Here is a 21,284-nt window from a genome sequence, read left to right on the forward strand (position 1 = left end):
ATAAAATTATAGATTGGGTGAAGCTTGTATATCATCCATTATTGTGTGTAATCATTAAATGATTTAACTCTCTTCAAAAAAATCCGGATTTCATATAAAAAGCTACATTTTTTGGCTTAAAAAATTAAAATAGCTGCAATACAAGCCCTTCATTCCTGTACAGCAAGAATTGGCCAGAGCACAGGAGGTCCCTTTAGTAAAGTATGAACCTCTGGACCAATGTAAGATAGGATTGTAATTAGGAAACACAGTATAGTCCACACATGACATCTTCCATCTGTGCTTGGAAAACATGATTATCACACATTGAGGCCATTACCCAATGTGTGATAATGTACTAAGTCTTTGGATAATACCTGTTTGCTTAGACTACAGATTTCAAAAAAGTATAGTCATGTAGCCAAGATACAATTTCTGACAAGAATGTCCACAGTTCCAGAAAACATTTTAGGGACTGATTATAAAAAGAATAAGATATTTTTTTTTCTCTCTGACTCTGAGATAACTCCCTCTTTGCCTCCTTTCCAGGTACAAAGGAAGCTTCATGGTCGAGTATTGCCAGTCAATAGAGGTGACTGAAAGCTCCTCATTGAAACAGAAATTGTAAAGCTACAGAATGGTTTCACAAGATTCTATCTTTCACAAACATCTGGCATTACCCTCTTTAGAACTGACCTGGCAAATGTCCTATCATTGTCCCCACCAGGGCTGGGCTTTTTAAAGAGGCACAACAAAACCCTGCACTTGGTCCCTAGTAAAGCCTCTCCTCCACCTGTCTGCTTAGAGGGCAAGGCAGAGCAGCCTGGCCTTAGCAGTACAGCAGATCTAGATCCCAACCCACCTTCCTTGATGGGTGTTCTTGGCCAAGTTTCTTTGTCTGTAAAATGGTCTTAATACTACTTACTTCATAGGGTTGTCTAAGGATTCAATAAGTGCACCTAAATTAAGCTGTGATGACTAACATATAAAGAGAACATAATAAATGGTAGCTGTTATTATTAAAGGACATTTGGGGGTCAATACTTAACTATTTCTCAATGTTCTTTTCTTGCTTTTCCAGACAGTACAGTATTTTCTGGACATTTTGGAACTATGGAAATGATTTTAATAGTTAAAGAATAAAAATTTCCTCGATTTAAAAACAAAAAACACCAAACCAATTCAGAAAAGAGAAAATGATACTGAATATTTCAAATAAGATTTCTGAGGTAAGAAATGAAGCAAAATATTTATAAGAATAAGTGACTTATTATGTTACATTAACAAAAATTATCCTACCTAATGAAGAGGACTCCAGCTAAATTTCTCTATTAGTCAGCAGAGAAAATTGCTTTCTACAAAGAAAGACTGAAAATAATACTAGCATTTTCACGGATATCAAGGATTTATAGTAGTAACATTTCTCTCCTTTTACAATACAGTTTGAAGACAGAATTCTATAATAGACTATTTGGATTGTAAATATGCATACAATAATCCACAAATCCTTGAATAAGGAAAATTATAACTACATTTCATAAATGTGAATTTTGTTATTTTCACTACATCCTTCTTATGAACATTTATTTACTATGGTCAATCATATTACAGAAGGAATATGCAAAATTATTTCTTGCTTCCCTCTGGATCTGTGTATTTTCCTTTGAATTATACCTGTCCTAATACAACTGAGAGTTTTTCCTTTCCTGTAAGAATGCTGTATGATCCACATGATGGAAATACATTTAATTGAGAGGAGTTTCAGAAGCTGAACACAAGGAAACCTATGTATTTATCACATCCTGTTTGCTTTCTCATTTATAAAATGATATTGGTCTGGTTAATTCCCCTAGACCTCTTCCCATCTTTAGCATTTTACTTCATTTTAGATTTTTATTTTTTTATAGAGATGGGGGTCTCAGTATGTTGCCCAGCCTGGTCTTGAACTCCTGGCTTCAAGTGATTCTCTGGCCATGGCCTCCCAAAGCATTGGGATTACAGGAATGAGCCACTGCACCCAGTCCTTTAGCATTTTATTTATTATCAACCTATAAGTTTCCTATTTTAGAAGTTATTATATTTTTAGATGTTGAATTGATCCCTGGTACATTAATTTTTAAGTAACAAAAGATGATATAATAATAGGTTCAATCCGGGACAATTGGTTTTTTGTCAGGCAGATGTGCCAGAGACACAAAAATTGAATATTCAGTTCCATAATGGACCAATTAACTAAGCAGTGATGAATCTTACATCAGAGCCACAAGGGCCCTGCAGCACACAAATTTATATGATGTTAGAGCGGAGCAGAGAAAGTCAACCTCAATAAAAGGAGTAGTTAGCTTGCTGAGAGTCACCATTGCTGCTGGTGAGGAGAGAGGAGAGAAGCAACTCCAATGTATTGTCAATTTTTATAGAGTCCAGAAACCCAACAATATTTTGAAACCATATTAATAACTTAGGGAGAGAATAGGGTCATTAAATTTTATTTCCTAAGTAAGAATAGTTTAGAAAACATAATGAAAACTGCTATGTTTGCCTTTCTTTTTCTAAAAGAATGCTCATTTTGGCTGGGTGAGGTGGCTTATGCCTGTAATCCCACCACTTTGGGAGGCCGAAGTGGTTGAATTGCTTGAGATCAGGAATTTGAGACCAGACTGGCCAAAACAGTGAAACCCTGTTTCTACTAAAAATACAAAAACCAGCTGGGCATAATGGCGAACGCTTGTAATTCCAGCTACTTGGGAAGCTGAGACACAAGAATCACTTGAACCCAGGAGGCAGAAATTGCAGTGAGCCGAGATCATACCACTGTATTCTAGCCTGAATGAGACTCTGTCCAACACACAAAAAAAGGAAGTTTGTTTTAAGACTAAAACAATCTACATCAGAATAGAAGGCATTCTTTTTTTCTTTTTCTTTTTTAGAAAGGAAAGAAGAAAAGAAAGAGAAAAAAAGGAATGAAAGAGAGGAAGAAAAAGAGGGAGAGAAAACGGGAATATTGCTTTATTCTAAAAATGAGTATTAATAATGGCTGATCAATATTTTGTGTATTTAAAGTTGAAAATGTATATTTTATGTATTTAAAATGGAGAGCTCTATAAATATTTATTAAGTTTACTTGTTCCAGATCTGAGTTCAAGTCCTGGTTGTCCTCATCAATTTTCTGTCTCGTTGAGTTCAAATCTCTTTATGGGTCTTATATATCTGGGTGTTAGGATCATTAGCTCTTATTGTTGCATTGATCCTTTTACCACTATATCTTTGTTGCTTTGAAATCTATTTTATCAGATGCAAGAATTGCAACTCCTGCTTTTTATTTATTTATTTATTTATTTTTGCTCTCCATTTGGTTAGTAAGTCTTTCTCCATCCCTTTGCTTTGAGTCTTTGTGTACCTTTGGATGTGAAATGGGTCGGGATGCAGCATACTGTTATGTTTTGGCTGTATTTTGATTGGGGGATTTAGTCGACTTAAATTTAGAGTTACTGCCATTTGATGTTAACTGGCTTTTTTATCCATTCGTTGATGTAAATTCTTCTTTATGTTGATGCTCTTTACTTTTTGGTATATTTTTAGAAAGGCTCATACTGGTTGTTCCTTTCTATGTATAATGCTGCTTTCAGAAGCTCTTGCAAAGCAGGCCTGGTGGTAATAAAATCTCTGAGTACTTGCTTGTTCATAAAATATTTTATTTTTCCTTCAATCGTGAAGCTTAGTTTGGCAGGATATGAAATTCTGGGCTGAAAGTTCTGTTCTTTAAGGATGTTGAATATTGGCACCCACTCTCTTCTCGCTTGTAGGGTTTCTGCTGAGAGATCTGCTGTAAGTCTAATAGGCTTCCCTTTGTGGGTAACCCGACCTTTCTCTCTGGCTGCCCTTAGTATTCTCTCCTTCGTTTCAACCCTGGTGAATCTGACAATTATGTGCCTTGGGGTTGCTCTTCTTGAGGAATATCTTTGTGGTGTTCTCTGTATTACCAGGGGTTGAATATTGTCCTGCTTTGCTAGATTGGGAAAGTTTTCCTGAATAATATCCTGAAGAGTATTTTCCAGCTTGGATTCATTCTCTCTGTCACATTCAGGTACAACTATCAAATGTAAATTAGGTCTTTTCACATAGTCCCATATTTCTTGGAGACTTTGCTCATTTCTTTTTATCCATTTTTCTCTATTCTTGTCTTCTCGTTTTATTTCATTAAGTTGGTCTTTGACCTCTAATATCCTTTCTTCTGCTTGATCAATTTGGCTATTCAAACTTGTGCATATTTTGTTAAGTTCTCATGTTGTGTTTTTCAACTCTGTTAGTTCATTTATATTCCTCTCTATATTGTCTATTCTTGTTAGCATTTCGTCAAACCTTTTTTCAAAGTTCTTAGTTTCTTTACATTGGGTTAGAACAAGTTCTTTTAACTCCCAGAAGTTTCTTATCATCCACTTTCTGAAGCCTACTTCTGATAATGGCACACAGTCCTTTTCCATCAGGGCTTTTCCATTGCTGATGAGGAACTGTAATCCCCTGTAGAGGAAGAGGGGTTCTCATTTTGGGTATTCTCAAATGCTTTTTTAGGCTGATTTCTTCCCTTTGTTATAAATTTAACCATCTGTCGTCTTTACAATTACTGCCTTTCTAATTAGGTTTCTGAGTGGATGTCCAGTTTATTGATTCCCAGCGCTGGAATCTGAGCAACCCACTGTGCCGGCCAAAACAGCAGCGATAAGACTGATGGTGCTCTTCTGCCCAGGAATCTCTGGTCTGGCTTTCTTCTTGAGTCTGTAATAAGTGGCTCTGCCTTCCCGGAGTTCCAAACGTCGGTCAGAAGGGGAACCAATCCCGTTTACTCTGCAAGAAGAGCTACCGCGCCGAGGCACCAGCAAAACCGCTGCGCCGGCTGCAAGAGTCACGCTGGTGACCCATGGGCTCCTCCACTGGGAACCTTCTGGTCTGTGAGCAACGAAAATTCATCTGAAAGTGTGGTGTCCTCTCGTTCTCTGCGCTTTCACTGGGAGCTATAATCCCAAGCTGTTAGCAATCAGCCATCTTGGATCCTCTCAATTAATTGTATTGTGGTAAAATAAATATACATGACATAATATTTACTATCTTAGCCATTTTTAAGTGTATATCTCAGTAGTGTTAAGTACATCCATACTGTTAAGCAACCATCACCATCATTCATATCCATAACTCTTTTCATCTGCAAAACTGAAGCTCTCTATTCATTAAACAGTAACTCCTCATTTTCCTCCCGCAACCCCATCTCAAACACCATTCTTCTTTTTGCCTCTGTAATTTTGACTATTCTAAATGCCTCACATAGGTGGAACCATACAGCTTTAGTAACCGGCTTATTTCACTTCCTTTTTAAGGCAGATGTCCTCAATCTGCCTTAAAAAGGAAGGAAATTCTGACATACTACAACCTGGATAAACTTCGAGTCTCTAGCAATGCTGCTACATAAGAACATAACACTTTCTTTTCTTCCAGTGCCTCTGATGTAGTCCTACAATAATCAATATTTCCAATAAAACTTTTATGAGGAAGTCAACTTTATTATACAAAAATTCATACCTAACCAGCATCCCCACAGTATGTTTCATGGTGTTCTGTGCAATGAAGATAGGTCAAAGGAGAAAATAAGATATCCCTAGGTCAAGTAAGAGAAATGGTAACAAAATTCAAAAAGTCTTGTTAGATTTCATCCTCTAAGAGGAAACGTCACAAAGTTTACAATTTATGTTAATTCTCATAAACATATTTCACTTGAGAAACACAGATTTAGAGCCTCTAACTGTCTGTGTTTCACACTTACATCAGAATTCAGGCCAGGTGCAGTGGCTCACATCTCTGATCCCAGCACTTTGGGAGGCCAAGGCAGGCTGATTACTTGAGGTCAGGAGTTCAAGACCAGCCTGGCCAACATGGCAAAAACCCATCTCTACTAAAAAATATAACGATTAGCCAGGCTTAGTGGCACATGCCTGTAATCCCTGCTAGTCTGGAGGCTGAGGTGGAAGAATCACTTGAACCTGGGAGGCAGAGGTTGCAGTTAGCCAAGATAGTGCCAATGTACTCCAGCCTGGACCAAAGAGTGAGATTCTGTCTCAAAAAAAAAAAAAAAAAGAATTCAGATGTTGGCTAGGTAATGCTGGGAAGATTATGTAGCTGGGGTCAAAAGAAAGTCTTAACTTTTAATACTCTTCCACTTAATAAAAATGATGCAATGTTAAGTCTGATGGTTTTGCCTTAACATTATTAATAAAGCTCCTTCTTGATCCATTGACAACTCCTCAGCAATTGACCAGTGAGTCCTATTTAATTAACAAAAACTTAGATAAATAAAATGACAAGTTAATTAGTTTCAGTCTTCTATCTTCAGCTTTCTTGATTTATACATTAAAGTTAAAAGTATGGTTATTGTTATTGTTTTGGTCTGGTTTGGGATGTATTTATGTTTATATTTAGAATGAACAATTTAATTACTCTCTTTGTATATCAAATAAAAACAAGTAAACAGTTAATGACCCAGGGCAATACTCTCTCTCTGTAGTTTCAAAATAGTGGATTAAATAAGTTAATAGTGAGGCATACATTTGAGACTACAATATACAATTGTGAAGGTGGTGTCTAAGCAATAGACTTACTCTTTTTTAATATTAAAGTCATTTTTCTACTAACTATATCTTTCTGTGGGTCAACAGTAATTATGCATGAAGGCTCTTTGTTGTCAAACAGTGATATTAGCTGATTGCAAAATCAGTGTGGGAGCCACATTTGAGAGGCCAAAGTATACAATATGTAACCCAAACTACTTTGGACAATATTGGATAAACCTTAAAATCAGTTAAGAAGCAGATAAAGGAAGGGGTCACTTTCCAGAATTCTTTTAGATTCCAAATCATCAGCATATTAAAAGGCTACCATGCCCTCCTCCACTTAATAACTGTTTTCTTCTTACAAATAGCTTCTTTCCTAGAGCATGGAATGGAAATTGGGATTTCATAGTTTGGTACAGCCAGCATTAGTATCATGGCTTTCTGTGCTGAGGATTAACAACGGTAGCCATAATGATGACAGAAAACGATAATAGTTCTAATTACTGATATTCATCTTAGGATGGTGAGCAGCCGATAAAACATCTCTTTAGGAGTTAAAGTCAGTCACACATCTTTTTCCTCAAATAGAGAAATCTTTAATGCTAATTAGAAAGGAAGATTACAAATTCAAATGTCAGTCAGAGTGAACCATAATTGTTCTTTGTTAACACTTTTTCTCTCCCACCTCAAGCTTTCTGGCACTTGAGCTTTTTAAGAAGCTGACACTGAAAGTAATGACAGAAGCCTCAGGAGGCCTCCTGATTTCCACTTAAAACACCTTTTGCAGTTCATTAAGGAAGTTTCTCATCTCTTTGGATTTAGAGTATGACCTGTTTCCTGAAAGTAGTCACAAACTCATATGCCTAGAAAGCCACAGTCTACTAGTAATTGCCTTAAGGCACATGATAAGGTCTAGTTCAGAGAGAGTTAAGAGAGAGTTAAGGTCTAGTTCACTGCTGCCAAAGTCAGCCTCAAACACTTCGTATAACCAGGTGGCAAACAATTTGCTGACTCCTCCTTCAAATGATAATATACATTTTATAATAAAAGAGAAAGGAAAGAGGGAAGTGTCAACTTTTGTTTTCAATCATAGTAACACAAGGAGGGGTCATGGGAAAAGCACTGCAGAGATCGGCAGTATTTATTCCTGCTGTCTTTAGCCATCCACTTCCATTAGTTCCTGTTTCCTTAACTAAGTAAATTGGGAATGTATAGCATGTGAATGCATGGGTGTGTGTATATGTGCATGATTTTGTATATGTTTGGTTGCTGCTGCCAATCCGTAATCTGATTTGCAATATTACTGTTGCTATTTTTTGTTTCTTGAGATAGAGTTTCACTCTTGTTGCCCAGGCTGGAGGGCAATGACATGATCTGGGCTCACTGCAATCTCCGCCTCCCTGGTTCAAGCAATTTTCCTGCCTCAGCCTCCCAAGTGTTGGGATTACAGGCATACACCCTATGCCTGGCTAATTTTGTATTTTCAGTAGAGATGGCCTATTTGTTAGGCTGGTCTCGAACTCCTGACCTCAGGTGATCTTCCTGCCTTGGCCTCCCAAAATGCTGGGATTACAAGCATAAGCCACTGTACCCAGCCTACTGTTACTATTTAACATATACGTTTCCAGACTCCTTCCCTATTGTATTAGTCCATTTTCACTCTGCTGATAAAGACATACCAGAGACTGGGTAATTCATCAAGAAAAAGAGGTTTGAGGTTTAAGATTTAATGGACTCACAGTTCCATGTGGCTGGGGAGGCCTCACAATCATGGTAGAAGGTGAAAGGCATTGTGGCAGATAAGAGAGAATGAGAGCCAACCAAAAGGGAAAACCCCTTATAAAATCATTAGATCTCATGAGACATATTCACTACACAAGAACAGTATGGGGGAAACCACCTCCATTATTCAATTATCTCCCACCGGTTCCCTCCCACAATATGTGGGAATTACAGGAGCTACAATTCAAGATGAGCTTTGGATGGGGACACAGTCAAATGATATCATCTATCGATACATTTCAGTAATCCTCAGGTGGCTTCTAGAAATCTATATTTTAAGCAACTTCCCCAGGTGACTCACATAATCTAGTTTATTTAGGAAACAAATACCGAAATCAAGGTCTAAAACAAACTGAAAATTCATGGTGCAGTTGGGATCCAACCTTTGCTGGGCTTCAATGCTTTCTATTTTATAAATATAAAAATTTTACCTACAATTACCAGGATGGCTGATCATGAGATTTTGGAAGCAACAAGCAAAACTTCTAGAGCTACTCAGGAGATACTACTCATTTAAAAAACAACAACTATGTTAGGCAAGAAATTTTCAGAGAAAATAAACCATAAGTTATCACTCTATGAAACACTGATATGGCCACAAGCAGACAGGACAGGAGGAATGCTTTCCTGGTACTTTCAAATGCTGTGACAATTCTAACCCCTTGGAAAACTCAGTAGAACTCAGCACAAGTAGACGCACAGTCATCAGGGATGAGGAAGCAAAGAGGTGGGGCAGGCCACACATCTATGACAGCTTTATTCTAAACAGTGGTGACAGATGAGAACCAAAGGGCAGCTTTTCTTGGAATAAACTGTTCTGCAACATCACTTGGTACAATTAGCAATACTCATCAGAAAACACCATTTTTGAATAAAAAGACAAAGCTGGCTGAATCAATTCAGCTATGGGTCAAACATCTACAGAGGCTATCATCCCTCTCACTACCTTTTCTATTTCCAAACTTATATTCCTTCAATCCCAATTTCTGCTACTTTCCCTCACATTCCTCACTGTTCTCTTATTACAGGTTATCTGTTCTAGCATTCAGCTCGGGTTTGTTCTGCTTGCCAATGTCATCTCATTATTTTGATTGCACACTTCTGACCACAGTAAATTTCTTCCCTAAACCTGTTATTTCATCCAGAAATAATTTCTAATATGCTCAGAAAGATGTATTGATTTTTGTGATGCTACCATATCATGTTGTCATTTCATTATTATTAGAAAATGTTTTTTCTCAATGGAGTAATCATAAAAAAAGTAAGAGCTAAAAATATGTTCTTACTACATGCCATGCATTGTCTTAAGTGCTTCAGATGGTGAGTATTAAAAAGTAGTTTCTAGTCTCATATATATAAAAGCTTGTAAGTCATTACATTTTTTTTAAAGACAGAGTCTCATTCTGTCACCAGGCTGGAGTATAGTGGTGTGATCTCAGCTCACTACAACCTCCACCTCCCAGGTTCAAGTGATTCTTCTGCCTCAGCCTCCTGAGTAGCTGGGACTACAGGCATATGCCACCACACCCAACTAATTTTTATATTTTTAGTAGAGACAGGGTTTCACCACATCAGCCAGGATGATCACAATCTCCTGACCTTGTGATCTGCACATCTTGGCCTCCCAGAGTCCTGGGATTACAGGTGTGAGCAGCCACTGTGCCTACCATAAGTTACCACTTTCATCCTTATAAGGAAAAAAAAAAGCTGACCTTACTAAAACTCAATAGCATTTCTTAGAATTTCATAAAAAAAAAGTGAGGTCACAGAGCAAACTGCTGCCCCAAAAAACTGAAAGACAGCCTATGGAGTTCAGTTTTAGGGGCAACTCCACACTTTCATCAGTTTTATCTCTAGAAAGCCTGTTGGGTATTCATTATAAACAGAGGAGAAAAATTATCTGTACTTCTCATCGAGAGGAAAATATCATTTTTGAAATACACTCAGAGCTCTCTATTCTCTTTACCAAGTCCTGTACTCAAAGGAAGCTATCTCACCAGAGCCTAATTTACTGGGATTTTATCAAGGATTAATAAACCCAGTCCAGCTCTTTCTAGTCTTTGATAGAAGAAAGGGATATACATAAATCCAGCTCACTAAAATATTGACACCTAATCACAGGACTATAGAAGAAATCCCCTTCACACTTTATCACTACATTAGTAGTGCTCCTGTATAACAATATTAAAGCTAAAGGGCTGTAAGCCTAGGAATCTATTTAAGAACAAGTTCCTAGGGAAACTCAAAGACAAAATATGAGACAAAGACAAGGACACCAGAGGAAATTTTATCCATGACACAACAGCTATAACAAATAATAAACACAGTCTAACTTCTTGCCAGGCAAACAAAAAAAAAAGCCTCCACTAAAGACTTCTCCACTTCAATTTCTTTTACCCAGAACATCATACCAGAATTTCAATTAAAAAAATTACAAGGCATACTAAAGGCAAAATATGAAAGTAAACAAATAGAAAATCCTCAATGCAAAGACACAAAGCAAGCCTTAGAACCAAACTCAGGTGTGGCAGAAATTTTGTAATCATCAGAAAAGGAATTCAAACTATGAATAATATACTAATTTTTTTCTAATTAAAAAGAACCAGGTAACATACAAGAACTGGTTAGTAATATAAGCAGAGAAATGAAAACTTTAAGAAAGAATCAAAAGGAAATGCTAGAAATTAAAACATTGCAAGAGAAATGAAGAATGCTTTTGATGGACCAATCAATAGACTCAACATATCTAAAGAAAGACTCAATGAGCTTGAAAGTACATAAATGAAAACTTCCAAAACTGATATGTAATGATAAATAGGAATGACCAAAAAAAAAAAAAAGAAAAGCATATTCAACAATTGAGGGATAATTCCAAAAGGTGATCCAAACAAACACAGTAATTAGAATACAAGCATGATAAGAAAGAAGGTTAGGAATGGAAGAAATACTGGAATAAAAATGTCTGACAATTTTCCAAAATTAATGACAGACACAAAACTACAAATCCAGGAAGTTCAGAGAACATCAAACAGAATAAACAACCAATAATTCACACCTATGTATATCATATCAAACTGTTGAAAATTAAATACAGAGAAAATCTTGAAAGAAGTGAGATGGTTCACCATCTTACCTAGAGAGAAAAAGGGGTAATAATTATAGCAATCTTCTCTACAAAAACCATACCAGCAAGAAGAGAATGGAATAGAATATTTAAAGTGGTGAGAGAAAAAAGAAAACCAACCTAGAATTTTGTGTCCTATGAAATTACTCTTCAAAAGTGAACAAGAAATAAAGATTTTCTTAGACAAATATTGAGGGAATTTGGTAACAGTAGACCCGCTTTACAAGAAATATTGAAAGAAGGTCTTCACAGAAATGGAAAATGATAAAGGTCAGAAACCCAGATCTAGAAAAAATAAAAATAATAGAAGTAAGGCTGGGTGTGTTGGCTCATGCCTTTAATCCCAGAACTGGGAAGCTGAGGTGGGCAGATTGCTTATATCCAGGAGTTTAAGATCAATCTGGGCAACATGGTGAAACCCAGTCTCTACAAAAAAATATAAAAAAGTAGCTGGGTATGATGTGCACACCTGTGGTCCAGCTACTCAGGAGACTGAGGTGGGAGGATTGCTTGAGCCTGGGAGGTAGAGGTTGCAGTGAGTTGTGATCACACTACTGCACTCTAGTCTGGGTGACAAAGTGAGACCTTATCTCAAAAAAAAAAAAAGCATTAGAAAATCAATAAAGGGAAAATAAATTCATTTATTTTTCTTATTCTTAATCGATTTAACAGGTAACAAATTGGTTCAAAATAATAAGAACAACAATATACTCAGTTTACAGATTATGACTAAATCTGATGAATGACAGCAATCTTATAAGGGACAGGAATACTCTGTTATAAGGTACATACACTATTTGTGTAGTGTTACTTGAAAGATGGATTGGATTGGTTGTACATGTACATTGCAGACTCAAGGGCAACCACTAAAAATGTTTAAAAAAAAAGAACTAGAAGTAGTATGTTAAAATTAATATTAGCATGTTATATCAATACTATAAAAATATATTAGATATTGTAATATAATAACAAATTAGCATATAATACTAATATGCTAATATTGATATGGTAGATATAATCCAAATTATCAATAACTTTAAAATGTGAACAGTCTAAATACACCAATTAAAATACAGAGACCCTCAGAATGAATTTTGGGAAAAACTGTTATCTGAAAAAACCCACTTTAAAAATAAAGACAGATTAAAAGAGATGGAAAAAGATGTATCACACTAACACTAATAAAAAGAAAGGAGCTATCACTATATTAATTTCAAAACACAAACTTAAGAGCAAGAAAAGCTATCAGGAATAAAGAGGGGCATTACATAATGATAAGGATCAATTCTCCAAGAAGACATAATAATCCTTTATGTGTATACACCTAACAACAGAGCACTGAAATACATGAGGCAAAAAACTGATAAAATTACAAGAAGAAATAGATGAATCCACTATTATAATTTGATATTTCAATATCCTGTTATTGGTAATTGACAGATCTACCAGGCAGAATTTCAGTAAGGATGTATTTGAACTGAACTGAATTGAACCATTAATCAGTCTAATTGACATTTATGGACTACATCATCCAATAATAGCAGAATACACATTTTATTCAAGTGTACATGGAATGTTCATCAGGATAAACCACATTCTGTGTCATAAAAAATTTCTTAACAAATTTAAAAGAATAAAAATTACAAAAAGTATGTGCTTAGGCTACAGTTAAATTAGAAATCAATTGTTCATTGCAGCACTGTTTACAATAGCAAAGACTTGGAACCAACCCAAATGCCCACCAATGATAGACCGGACAAAGAAAATGTGGCACATATACTCCATGGAATACTATGCAGCCATAAAAAGGATGAGTTCATGTTCTTTGTATAGACACAGAGGAATCTAGAAACCATCATTCTCAGCAAACCGACACAAGAACAGAAAACCAAACATCGCATGTTCTCACCCATAGGCAGGTATTGAACAATGAGAAGACATGGACAGAGGGAGGGGAGAATCACACACTGGGGTCTGTTGGGGGTGGGGAAGGGAGGGACAGAGTGGGGTGGAGAGGTTAGGGAGGGATAACATGGGGAGAAATGCCAGATATAGGTGACAGGGGGATGGAGGCTGCAAAACACCTTTCCATGTATGTACCTATGCAACGACCATGCATATGTACATGTACCCCAGAACCTAAAATACAACTTAAAATCAATAATAGAAAGCTGGAAAATTCTAAAAATAATGGAAATTAAACAACACACTTCTAAAATAACATGACTCAAAGAAGAATCGCAAAAAAAAAAAAATCTATTTTGGGCTAAATGAAAATCAAAATGCAACTTACCAAAATTTCTGGAATGTAGCAGAAACAATAAAGAAAAAAATTATAGCATTGAATGAATATATTACAAAAGAAGAATGATCTAAAAATAAATAATCGAAGCTATGACTTAGAAAACTAGAAAAAAAGACCAAATACACCCAACATAAGCATTAGAAAATAATTGATAAAAATCCAATCAATTAAATTGAAAACAAAAACACGATAGAGAAAATCTACAAAACCAAAAGTGGTTATTTGAAAAGATCAATAAAATTGATAAATCACAAGCAAGACTAACCAAAAAAATAAAAGGAAGATACAAAATACTAATATTATATATGAAGAGGGGGCCATCACTTCTGAACTTATAAATATTAACAAAAAATAAAAAAAGAAGCATCATAAACACCTATAAGTTGTTTATAATTTATCCCTTAAAAGACATGATCTACCAAAACACACACAAAGAGATATAATCTAAGTAGTCCTCTATCTAGCAAAGAAACTAAATCAATAATTAATAACCACCAAACAAAAGGCACTAGGCCCTAATGGATTCATAGATAAATTCTACCAAATATTTGAGTAAAAAATAATACTGATTCTATGTATTCTTGTTCACAAATAGGAGAGAGCATATTTCCTATTTCATTCTTTGAGGTAATGAGACCATTACCCTTATATAAAATTAGAGAAAGAAATTACAAGAAAGGAAAACTACTGAACAAGACCTCTCATAAATATAGATGCCAAAATCTTCATCAGAATATTAACAAATCAAATCTAACAATGTATAAAAAGAATTATATACCATGACCACGTTGTATTTATTCCAAGTGTGCAAGGCTTGTTCAACATTCAAAAATCAATTACTCTAATCCAGCACATACCAGGCCAAACAAGAAAAATCATATGATCCTATCAACAGATGCAGAAAAAGCATTTCACAAAATCTAACACCCATTTATGATAAACACTCTTCATAAACTATGAATAGAGTAACTTCTTCAGCTTAGTTAAAAACAACAACAACAAAAAACTACAAAGAACCTATGGCTAACATCATATTTAACAGTGAGCAACCAGATGCTTTCCCATTAAGATCAAAATCAAGACAAAGATGTCTCTTCACACCACTCTTATTCAGCATCATATCAGAAGTCTCAGTTAATGCAATAAGACAATAAGAGGAAATAAAAGGGAGACATGGAAGGAAAAAATAAAGTTGTCCTCAATCATAAATTATATGCTTGCCATTGTAGAGAATCCCAAATAACTGACCAATAACTCCTGGAACTAGTAAGTGATTATAGAAAGGTAGCAAGATACAAGGTTAATACATAAAAGTCAATTGATTTCCTATATACTGGCATGAATAATTGAAATTGAAATAAAAAAAATATCATTTATATTAGCAAAACTGAGACTGTAAAAGAGAAGGGGAAAGGGAGGGATAAGTAGGTGGAAGATGATTTTTAAGGCAGTGAAAACTATTCTGTATAATAATATAATGGTAAGTATATGACATTTTTCATTTGACAAAATCCAAATTCTGAAGGACAACACCCAAAGAATAGAACTGTATAACACTCTAAGGTAAACTATAGACTTTAATTAATAATTTTAATATTGGTTCATCACTTGTAACAAATGTACCACACTAATGCGACATGTTAAAAATAGGGGAAGCTGTGAATGGAGAGAGAGGGAGTATATGAGAATTCTCTACTTTCTGTTCAATTTTTCTGTAAACCTAAAACTGCTCTAATAATAACAAGGTCTACTAATAAGAAAAAAAAAGTTATGTTTAAAAGTAAAATTAGAAACAGTTCTAAGAGGTAGATATTATTACTATCCCTCTTTTCCATGAGAAAACAAATGGAGCTTAGGGGAGTTAAGTAACTTGCTCAAGGTCACATAGCTAAGGAATTATTGAACCACAATTAAGGGGTGCTGACAATATTCAAACCAAGGCATTAAAATTAAATGGAGATATAAAGATAGATATATAAACACATACACATATATATGCATACATATATCCACATATGTAGGATTATATTACTATTCTGTAGATACAAAACTAAGAGAGAGAATGAAGACATGAACACTGAAAGATTGTTAATTAGGAGATTCCCACAGACAAGCACTAAACTACAACTGTGGGAAATCAGGAAGATGGCTCCTAGAGGCCTCCAAGCCCTTGTTGAGTGAACAGTATTTTGACAACAGTTCTGCTCTCTGTCCAGGGGATTTATATTGAAAAATCAACAACTTTTACAAAAGTTTTTTTCTTCTTTAAAATATCCTTCTAAAGGCTTGGCCTTTGTTATATCTCCCAGGGATGGACAGGGAAAGAAGGATGATAGAAGAAAAATAAGTCTTATTCCTTTCCCACAATCTTTCTGTCCTAAGCTTCCCATACCTTCTTTGTTTTCCACCTTGATTTTGTATCCTTGAGAAACTCCTACCGGCAACTTCTACTCTATATGCCCTCATGACGAGCTCTTGTATTTCAGAATGCATGCTCCCTGTCTTCCATATATTTTTAATCTAGCTGTGGTAATGAAGCATCTAAATGCAAAACAGAAGTTTTGTTTCATTCATTGGGTCACTAAGATGGCACATATTTATTGTAAGCCTACTCAAACTACTAATTCAACAAATATGTATTGGTTATTTAATAAGTATAAGGCATAATTCTTCCACAAATCCTTGCTGTGCTGGAAATTTGGGATATATGTTAAGACATACTCTGTACTTACAGAAAATCGAGAGACAGACAAGTTCCAGGCAATATAGGATCAAGCATGCAGCTTTGTAGTACAAACTATACAAAAGGATTAAGAAAACAAACAAACAGGATAGAGTAGAGTTAGTCAGAGTAAGCCGTTTTTTAAAAAAAAGAGTTCGGACCAGGCGCGGTGGCTCAAGCCTGTAATCCCAGCACTTTGGGAGGCCGAGGCGGATGGATCACGAGGTCAAGAGATCGAGACCATCCTGGTCAACATGGTGAAACCCCGTCTCCACTAAAAATACAAAAAAATAGCTGGGCATGGTGGCGCGTGCCTGTAATCCCAGCTACTCAGGAGGCTGAGGCAGGAGAATTGCCTGAGCCCAGGAGGCGGAGATTGCGGTGAGCCGAGATCGCGCCATTGCACTCCAGCCTGCGTAGCAAGAGCGAAACGCCGTCTCAAATTAAATTAAATTAAATTAAATTAAAATTTAAAAAGAGTTCAATTTGGTCTTAAAGAACATTTTTGGAAGAGGAAAGAGGAGTCAGGGAGAGACTACTCTCATGCCTAGCAATTATTAACATGTTAGATAAACTAATTTGCACCAAGTCAAAGAAAAAAAAAAAGTTTGCAGAATGGTATTGCACGGCAGGTCTATTTACCAGACAAATCATGTTACCTTTATTAAAATAATAATTTTTAGGTGTAAGTAATAAAAAAAGAATGGTAGCTCTTCCCAGAGAGCTAAGAGGAGCTCACAGCATCTCATAATAAGAGAGGGAACACGTAGAGCATGAGGCAAACAGACCATCCCTTCTCACAACAACTGCCATCTCCCTAAAGCTTTGGCTGATCACAGTTTGTTCCTCGTTAACATTGACCGACTTCTGATGAGTGCTCATTACTAAAATACTGCCGGCCCTGGTTCAGAGCCTTATCTACCAGGAAACAGACTTTATACTCACTGGCCTAAGGAACTGTATGATTCCTTTTCCACAGGGAAGCAGTAGGTTGCCCTTGCTATGGATTCAGAGAAATACTCTGCAGTCAAAGGTCTTGACGGGCCTGGAACTGAAAACCCACATTATCCCCTGCACCAAGTCATTTGATAACTCTCTCTAGCACAGACAAGCTTTGTATTCTGTGGCTAAAACTGAAAGCCCAACTGTTTTTCTTATCTTTAGCCTCTTACTTGTAAGCAAGAGTAGGCTTCTATTCTTCATTGATTTATGTCTTAGGTGAGAACTGTGTACAAACCCCTGAGCTAGGTTTTTTTGGCAGCTACAAATATGTCTTAGATAAAAAAAAAAAACGTTGAAAATCTTGGGTCACTTTTAGTCAGGGCAATTTATCTAATTCAGACCAGCGTTCATTGCTTGTCCCTATAAAAGGAATTCAGAGCTCATCATGATCTGCTCAGATGCTATCAAATGGCATTTTGTAGGCAGATCTCACACACATGCTGAAGGCAGGCCACTAATTTACAGTTTCACACAAATCCACTATTTGTTTACAAACCCCGTAAATGACAGCAAATCACACAAATACCAAGCAGGTTTGTGTATTCTTACACAGCAACCATTTCGAACACTTTCCGTGAATGTTTTCTAGAAAGCTGATTTATTGCAGATTGGTTTCCTATTTGCAGAGCACATACATTTTAATGAATCACAAGCAGCATGGAGCAAAGCATGCATATTCTGGCAATAAAATGGCTAGAAAGGCTTTGTTTCGGGTCTTGTAGAACGCATAAAATGGATCCCTGTCATAATAAATTTAAAATGCTGACTGAAAAAACCTAATTACTCCCAGAAAAAAAAAAAAAAAATCAAGTCCTTTTCAGAAGGAAGCACCATCTATTTATAAGAAAGAGTCAGGGGTGGGAGAATTTTTTTTTCATCCATTCCACAAATTTTCAAGATACAATATAGTACTAAAAGGTACTGATTCCAGTGTCAGATTGCCTAGGGTAAAATACCTCCCCATTTAATCTGCTGTGTTATCTAAGGCCCAGTTCTCCCACTTGTACATTGGGACTAGGAATAATAATAATAGTATTATTGCTATTACTCAGATGGGATTAGACAGATGGCCTTAGACTGGCACAGAGTTTGAATCAATAAGTGGAAGGCATTACTGTTGTCTTAATCAAATGCTAATAGGAACCCAGTGAAAGGAATGAAGTTTTGCTTTCAAGAAATTTGTATCTTAAATTATGTTCACTTAACTAGAGACCAATTTAAAGCAATGAATAAGCATTTTTTTCTATATAATGATGGCTGAATTGACTTAGGAAATATGAGGGAGGAACTTCTCTAAAGGGAGAGAAATAAAAATAATTGAGGCTTAGAACTAGAAAGATCTGTGTTGAGAATGAAATACAGAATCTCAGATGCTAAAAAGTTAATACTGTTCAATCACTAAATCAATGTGTATATCTACAACATCCCTACGAAATCTCTTTTACATGGCCACTTTTAAAACATGTATGATTTTTGTTAATAATTAAAATTTTCTACTATACTTTGCATCATGATATGTATATGGCTGTCACGTCAAATGAGATACCCAAGAACACATTCTTCTGATAAGCCCCAAACTTTCCTTCATTGAAATTATCACAACTGAAATCAAACTGTTTTTTAAAAACAGTTTTAGTGAGATAAAATTCACATATTATAAACTTCACCCATATAAAGAGTAAATTCAATGGTTTTGGTATATTCAGCATTGCACAACCATTGTCAGCATCTAATTTTGGATTTTTTTTTTAAAAAGTTATGTTTAAAAGTAAAATAGAAACAGTTCTATGAGGTAGGTATTATTATTATGTTTTTTAAAAAAGTTTTCTAAAAAGAAATCCCCACTCTTAATAGTCACTCAACTTCTCCGCTGGCCTCCCCCGCCCTAGCAAGTACTAATCTACTTTATTTATATACCGATTCGTCTGTTTTGTATACTTCATATAAATGAAATCACGTAATATGTGGCATTTTACTTTCATTTTTAGTTAACATAATGCTTTCAAAGCCATCCATGTTGTAACATGTATCAAGTGCTTTTAAAGTCAAGTAAGATTTTATTGTATAAATATACCACATTCTATTTATACATCCATCAGCTGATGACCCTTTTGGTTGTTTGTACTTTTTGAATGTCATGAATTCATCAACCTTTGTGTATAAGTTTTTGTATGGACATGTCTTTCCAATTCTCTTGTGTACATACCTAGGAGTGAAATTGCTAGGTTACACAGTTTCAAGAAAGGGATCCTAATCCAGACCCTAAGTGAGGGTTCTTGGATATCACACAAGAAAGAATTCAGGGCAAGTCCACAGAGTAAAGTAAAAACAAGTTTATTAGGAAAGTAAAGGAATAAAGAATGGCTACTCCATAGTCAGAGCAGCCCCAAGGGCTGCTGGTTGCCCATATTAATGGTTATTTCTTGATTATATGTTAAGCAAGGCATGGATTATTCATGCCTCCCCTTTTTAGACCATTTAGGGTAACTTCTTGATGTTGCCATGGCATTTGTAAACTGTCTTGGTGCTGGTGAAAGTATAGCAGTGAGGACAACTAGAGGTCACTCTGGTCACCATTTTTTTTTGGTGGGTTTTAGCTGGCTGGTTCACTTCAACCTGTTTTATTAGCAAGGTCTCTATGACCTGTATCTTGTGTTGACATTCTCTCTTATTCCGTGACTTAGAATGCCTCAATTTTATGGAATTGCAGCCCAGTAGGTTTCAGTCCTATTTTACCCAGCCTCTATTCAAGATGGAGTTGGTCTGGTTCATACACCTCTGACAATACAGTAACCCCATGTTTAACATTTTGAGGAGTTGCCAAACTATTTTCCAAAGAAGGCATACCATTTTACAATCTCACCAGCTATGTGTGAAGGTTCTAATTTCTCTACATCCTTGCCAATATCTGTTATTGTCTGTTATTTTTATTCTAGTCATTATGGTGGATGTGTAGTAGTATGTTAACCATGATTTTGACTTGCATTTCCCTAATGACTAATAATGTCAAGAAACTTTTTGTGTCCTTATAGGACTTTTGTATATCTTCTTCAGGGAAAGGTCTATTCAAGTCCTTTGCTCATCTTATTAATTATTCATCTTTTTTATTATTAAGTTATGTTTTGTAAAAATTGTGTATTCAAGTCCCTTATAGCACATATAATTAGCAAATATTTTCTCTCATTCCCTATTTGCTTTGTAAATAAGATGTGGATATATTAATACTGAACTGAGGGTTTTGTCTTTACTTTTTAAGCTCTCCTCTTTTTATCCTCCCCATTTTCTATACTACTAATACACACACACACACACACACACACACACACACACAGACACACACACACTCCACCTCATTCTCCCTCAAAAGCAGAAAATGGAAGACACAAGTGAAATGAGGGAGAATAAAAGAGGCAGTTAAGTTTCCAACTTCAGAGTATGTTAGGCCAAAGCAATTGAGAAAGAACAGGAACTTGAAATCTCTTCCAGCTAGGCTTTGAATAGCAAGAGCCAAACCTGAAGGAAGGGAAGAAAAAGTTTAGTTATGAACAATGGATTTCAAAGAGAACTAATAATGTTGCCATCTACCTTATCAGTGTCTTTCCTGAAGAGTCTAGGCCTATTTAGAATGATAAAAGAGAGAGCTTCCCAGCACTCCAATAACTCCACCTAAGGCAGGACTTCTCTCTGCATTACTCACAATTGGAGAGAATGCAAAGGAGTCTGGGATGATAACAACACAAGACAGTAAAACTGAGGAACGGCTGCACAGCCAAA

General features: G+C 35.8%; 1 protein-coding gene across 4 annotated transcripts in view; it reads right to left on the minus strand.

The window, feature by feature from the left end:
- PRKG1 (protein kinase cGMP-dependent 1) overlaps positions 1–21,284 on the minus strand; it is a 1,319,131-nt gene that overhangs the window by 400,805 nt on the left and 897,042 nt on the right. The gene's annotated exons all lie outside the window — the stretch shown is intronic.

Source organism: Callithrix jacchus, chromosome 12 (assembly GCF_049354715.1).
Source record: "Callithrix jacchus isolate 240 chromosome 12, calJac240_pri, whole genome shotgun sequence".
NCBI classification, from domain to species: Eukaryota; Metazoa; Chordata; class Mammalia; order Primates; family Cebidae; genus Callithrix; species Callithrix jacchus.